Source organism: Phascolarctos cinereus, unplaced genomic scaffold (assembly GCF_003287225.1).
Source record: "Phascolarctos cinereus isolate Bilbo 61053 unplaced genomic scaffold, phaCin_HiC Scaffold_9;HRSCAF=440, whole genome shotgun sequence".
Classification (NCBI taxonomy): Eukaryota; Metazoa; Chordata; class Mammalia; order Diprotodontia; family Phascolarctidae; genus Phascolarctos; species Phascolarctos cinereus.
In genome coordinates, this window is record NW_027556402.1 from 19266162 (window position 1) to 19272161 (window position 6000).

A 6000-nucleotide genomic window follows, 5' to 3' on the forward strand; every position below is an offset into this window, starting at 1 on the left:
TAATCTCCTATTATCCATCTTTGTCTCTGTCTCTGTCTCAGTCTCTGTCTGTCTCTGTCTCTCTGTCTCTCTCTGTGTCTCTTTCTGTCTCTATCTGTCTCTTTCTCTCTGTCTCTCTCTCTCTCTGCCTCTTTCTCTCTGTCTCTCTCTGCCTCTGTGTGTGTGTGCCTCTGGTCTCTGTCTGTCTGTCTATCTCTCTCTCTTTGTCTGTCTCTCTGCCTCTGTGTATGTGTGCCTCTAGTCTCTCTCTTGCTGTCTCCCTCTGCCTCTCTCTCTGTCTGCATGTGTGTGTGTGTGTGTGTGTGTGTGTGTGTGTGTGTAGGTGGGTGGCTGGGTATATGGGTATCTGTCTCTGTGTCTCTGTTTCTCTTTCTCCCCCCTTTTCCTGTCCCCCCTTCTTTCTCACAGATTTGGAAGGGGCCTCAGAGCATCTTTAGTCTAATCCATATCTGAAGAGGAATTCCTTCTACAATATCCAATCAAGTAGACATCCGGCTTTGCCTGAAGACCTGCAATGAAAAGAAATTTCTAAGCAGCCCATCACACTTTTAGAGAGCTCTCATCAGAAAGCTTTTCCTGATGTCAAGGTGGGGTTGAAACCATCCCATGTTGGCTCTGTGCCTAGAATAGGTGACACTTTTTGATTGAATCAAACAATCAGAACAAAGTGTTGGGTGACTGGTAAGCCTGTTTTGGTTGTGTGGAAACTGGGTTGTGCTATAAGTAATTTGTATCAAAGGGAGAGCAAAGCAGGGGGAGAGATTCTGAGCCTCTGGACTGGAGAGGTCAGAGAAGATTAGCATGAAGCAAAGGGAGGACTGAGCACTGTCAGAGAAGAGATACCCGGAAGAGTCATTGGCTCTCCAGCATCTAGGAACCCAGATGAGAAAAGGTCAGTCCTTTCCCCAATTTCTCCTCATGCCTGACACTTTAACCCAAATGTTTCCAGTACACTGAGTTTTGCCTCAAACACCAATTGGCCAGGGGTTTACCAGACATAGATGTAAATGTACATACTCAGCATAGAATGTAACCTCCACCAAGGTGTTAGGATTATGACTGAACTCAGAACTTTTCATCTAAAGCCAAAGAGGGAGTCAAGGGAGATTTAGGGGCCATTACACTGCCCCCATGCTAAAAATCCGACGTCTCTCAAACTTCCACCAACTGCTTCTCACTGTGCCTTAGTAGCCAAACAGAACACATCTACTTCTTAATCCACCTAATGGTTCTCCTATATGAAGACACATATGATGCTCTCCATAAGGCCTCTCTTCTTGCAGGCCATTCATGTCCCTCCTTGAGCCAGATCTGCATCCCCCACACCATCCAGTGCTTTGTCAATGTCCTTTCTGACAGGTGGTACCTGGAACATCCTTCAAATGGGGCCTGAGCAATGCAGAGTAAAGGACCTTGTTACTTCCCTAACCTTAGGCACTGAAAATACCTTTTTGAATGCAGCAGTCTGAGATCAAGGGACTGGTTTTGACTCTCTCCCACTGCTGACTCTTACTGAGCTTGTGGTATACTTACGACCCTTCTACACAGGCTGCTGCCCAGCCACACTCTGTGTGCTTGAGACTTCTGGCCCACCCCCAGAACTTATTTTTTTAAGGATAGGTGGTTTGTTGGTTGTTTTTTTTTTTAATTTTACCCACCCATACAACTTCTAATCTTGTTTTCCAGTTCCACCTACATGGTAAGGACACCCACGTGCATTTAACAATAACCTAGGAAAAGTAGATGTAATTTTCTCAGTAAAGAGGCCAGGTCTTCAGATGGGGTGAGGAAGAAGAAAAGTGTGGGAGGCTTAAGAAAACAAAAGAAGGTTTGGGAATAGCTTCTGTGGGGAGTGGCATGGAGAATCAATAGGGAAGGATTATTAAAAGGACCACCTGAACTAAATGAGATTGGATAACACGAATTTGTACTATACTCCACCAGAGAGGTAAGACTTCCAAAAACTCAGTTCAGCAGCACGTGAGTAGGAGCAGAAGTGGGTGGTGGGCAAAAAAAAAACAAGCAGGGAAAGGATTTAAGACCACAGAAGACATTATAGGGTTAAAATGGCTAAGTATTTGCCCTGAGACTGGGTCTGAGAAAATATTGAAGCATAAAGTGGTAGGAGATCTCAATGAGGGTGAAGAATAAATAGGTTTAGAAGAGATGGGGGAGGGGGGCCAGCTAGGTGGCACAGTGGATAGAGCACCAGCCCTAGAGATGAGGCACAGGGAGAGGTAAAAGAATAGGAAGCTATGGTAAGATAGAGGAGTGTCAGAGTTTCTAATTAGGGAAGCAGGACTTTTCTGTGTGATGGTGAAATCCAGAATGTGGCTTGAGGTTCAGTAAAGGAATACGTTAGGTTACTTTAAAGAGGCTAAAGAATTGGGAGTTTGAAAGAGTATCTATGTGAATGTTCAAGTCCTCAAGTAGGAGGGAAGGAGTTGAGGACTGGAGGAAGACGGTGAGCCAATGGCTGAACTCCTTGAGAAAGCAATGAGAATAACCTGAGTCTGTGCACTATAGCCACCATTATCTGGGCTGGGTGGCAATTTTTTATAGCATTTGCTTTAAAGGAGAAAAGGTAGCTTACTGATGGAAGGGAAAGAAGAATCCAGAAGGAACAGTGGGGAGTAAGGAGTCTCCTGACTCACCCTCCAGGAGGAAGTTTGGGGGGAGAGGGGAAGGTGGTGGTAAGACAAAGTTTAGCCATGTTTTAATGGAAGCTAGTAGATGGAAGGAGTGTGAAAGGTCTAGGATGAAGGGGAGTGTGTTGACTGGGATACAGAGGACATTAAGAGAAGTTGCTGTCCTTCATTCTAGAAGAGGATCAATGACTTCAGGAGGGCGATGTCTTGACTTGCAAGTGAATTACACTTAAAGGGAGTGGCACGAGAATAGGCTGAACAGGTGGGCTGGCACCAAGACTAGGGAGGTTATCAGGGTCAGGAGTTTTCATTTTATTCAGCAAGCAATGAGGACCAGAGAAGCAGCATGATCCCAGCAATAGAAAGGTTACTCATGTAGCAATATGGAACGTGATTTGGAGAGAGAATGGGCTGGCAGCAGGGTTCCTGAGGAGGACCATAACAAGAATAACAACACTGGGAAGGAAGAGGATTCCAGATATGAGAGATCTTGGAGAAAGAAACCACGGGACTTGCCAACTAAATGCATTGGAGCATGAAAGGGAAGAGGCAAAGGTGACTGACTCTCAGGCTGTGAGCCTAGGACAATGGTATGCCTGTCGTCACAGCAGTAGAAACTAAGCAGTTATAAAAAGAACAGATTTAGAGAAGATGACTTCACGGTTATGTGCCATATTAAATCCAGGAGAAAATACCCAGGCAGCTGGAAATATGGAGCTGGGATTCTGGGGAAAGGTAAGGACTGAGGGTGAGAAACAGATTGGGGATCCACCTGCGTAGAGGTGATAACTGAAGCAATGGGACTGGACGACATGATTAATCTTCATTATTATCTTAATTAAGTACTGCAGATGTATAGACCTTTATAGCTCAATTCCTCACAGCAACTTGGTGAAATAAATAATACCAATATTATCCTCACTTTATAGATGAGGAAACTGAGACCCCAAAAAGAGGTTAAATGAGTTGCTCAGAGAAATAAATGTTGGAGCCAGGGCTTCTATCTCCAAGAGCAGTGCCTTTCTCTACTATACTAAGTTACCTCTTCAGTAATGGAAATAATAACTGGCTAATGGAAATCTTGATGGACTCATCCCTATTCTACTAAGAATTAATAAAAATACAATCACAGAACTCAGAGAAACTTGGAAAGAAAGACTTGAATGAATTGATAGAGTGCAGAGCAATCAGAGCAACCAAAATAATTTATACAATAATAATAATAATAATAATAATGTAAAGGAAAATATTAATAAAGGACTTCAGAACTTGATCAATACACTATCTAATCATGACTTCAGAGGACTGATGGTGAAGTGTACTTCCTACCTCTCAGTAAGAGGGCTCTAGGTGTAGAATGATGCTATAGATGTGCACAGAGTGTGGGCCAGATGTGCACACCTGAACTATCCTCTATGCACACCTGGACCATGCTCTATGCGCACCTATGAATGAAGCACACTCTGGAAAGAAGAAGATATGGCCAATCCATTGATTTGTTTTGTTTCTCTATACTTATTTATTACAAGGGAGAGCTCTGTGGGGGTGGAAGGGTAGAAATTTTAAGAGATAGTAAATCAACAAAATATTTAAAATGAAAAAGTCATAGCTATAGGATTATCACTCTTTTTGAATCCTTCAGTTTGATTCATATATATATACATATATATATACATATATATGTATATATATGTATATATATATGATTATTACACTGGACCTAGTCTTTGGTTGCTATGTTCTATTAAGACTATTACACACACACTGCAACTTCAAAGATGAATGTGGGTTTTTTTAGCAACCTGCTTTTGATATTCCCAAAAGAAAAAGATAATGCTTTTATTATTTATTAATAGGAGTAAAAGTACTAGAAATATTTACAATCGAGTTTATTTAGGAGGAGAAACCATTTTTAGAGATATGAAACCCTTAGGTCACCTAGTTAACATTCCAATGATTAGAGCTATTTCCTAAAGTACAATTCATATATTTTCCAATGTTTTACCTAGTTAAAATATTTCTTCATGTTGTGCACTGAGTTTTCAAGACATAGATCAATAGGAAGGGCAAGCACAGATTTAAACAACTGTAAATGATCTATGAAATGTGCTTTGCTAAAGGTATTGTGGTATTCTTTCAGCCATCCTCCTCTTCCCTCTTCCACTACAACCTAGACTATCCCTGCGACTCTGGACTCTGATAAATAGATTTTCCCCTTCCTTTGCCCGGAACAAGGCCTCTACATCACTTCCTGGTCATTTCTAAACCATACTGACCATGTTATGGTCAGAACATGGACTCTGCCCCACCCGGATCCTGGGCTTTCATAAGTGAGTTTTTGCCATCTATTGCCCAGGAATAAGCCTCCAGCCCACTTCCCAGTCACCATGTCACTGTGTGTGCTCTGCCTCCTTTTCTAGCTCCCCTTTACATACTGTCTTTCTTCGTTAGAATGTAAGCGCCTTGAAGTCAGGATTGTTTTCTTTGACAGCGCTTGGCACAACAACTGGCACATTTTTTATTGTTGTTCAGTCATGTCCAACTATATGTGACCCCATTTTGGGGTTTTCTCCACCAAGGACCTGGAGTGGTTTGCCATTTCCTTCTCCAGTGGATTAAAGCAAACAAGAGGTTAAGTAACTTGCCCAGGGTCACACAGCGTCTGAGATCGGATTTGAACTCAAGCCTTCCTAACTCCAGGTCCAACTCTATCCACCAAGCCATTTAGCTGCCTGGCACATACCAACCACTTAGTAAATGTTTTTTCATTCATTCATTTCATGACCATATGTCATTATCTAAGGTACAGTAAGAGGGAAGCTATTGGCGGGGAGAGGTAAAGTATGAAAATTGCCATGGCATTAAATTAAAACTATATTTAAAATCTCATGCTAGAAATGTCAAAATACTCTAATATGAGTTTTATCTTTAGTAACTTTCCCTACCCATCCTCTTACAGAGGTGCTAATGAACAAGATATGCCTAATTAGAGAAATGTAGAAAGAAAAAGAAAAAAAGTAGTAGTCTGGAAAATACGAACACTTAGTCTTTTGGATAAATTTAAAGTTGGTTGTGCTCCAAAATGACATTATTGTAATTCATTCACAGCAATGAATACTGACCCTATATTTACAAAAATTCACAAAAAAGAATCTTGATTTACAACTCATAATTTCTGCTAAAGAATTTTCTCTGTAGAACAAAATCACACAGGCCTTTTCTGTTCCAAAAGGCAGTTTGTCCCTTTCTCAAACTAAGAAAGGATTACACAGAACTATGGAAGATATCCATGTAAATGATAATACAGAGATGGACTTTCACAGAAGGAAAAAACTTCACTTCTGCCAGTGAA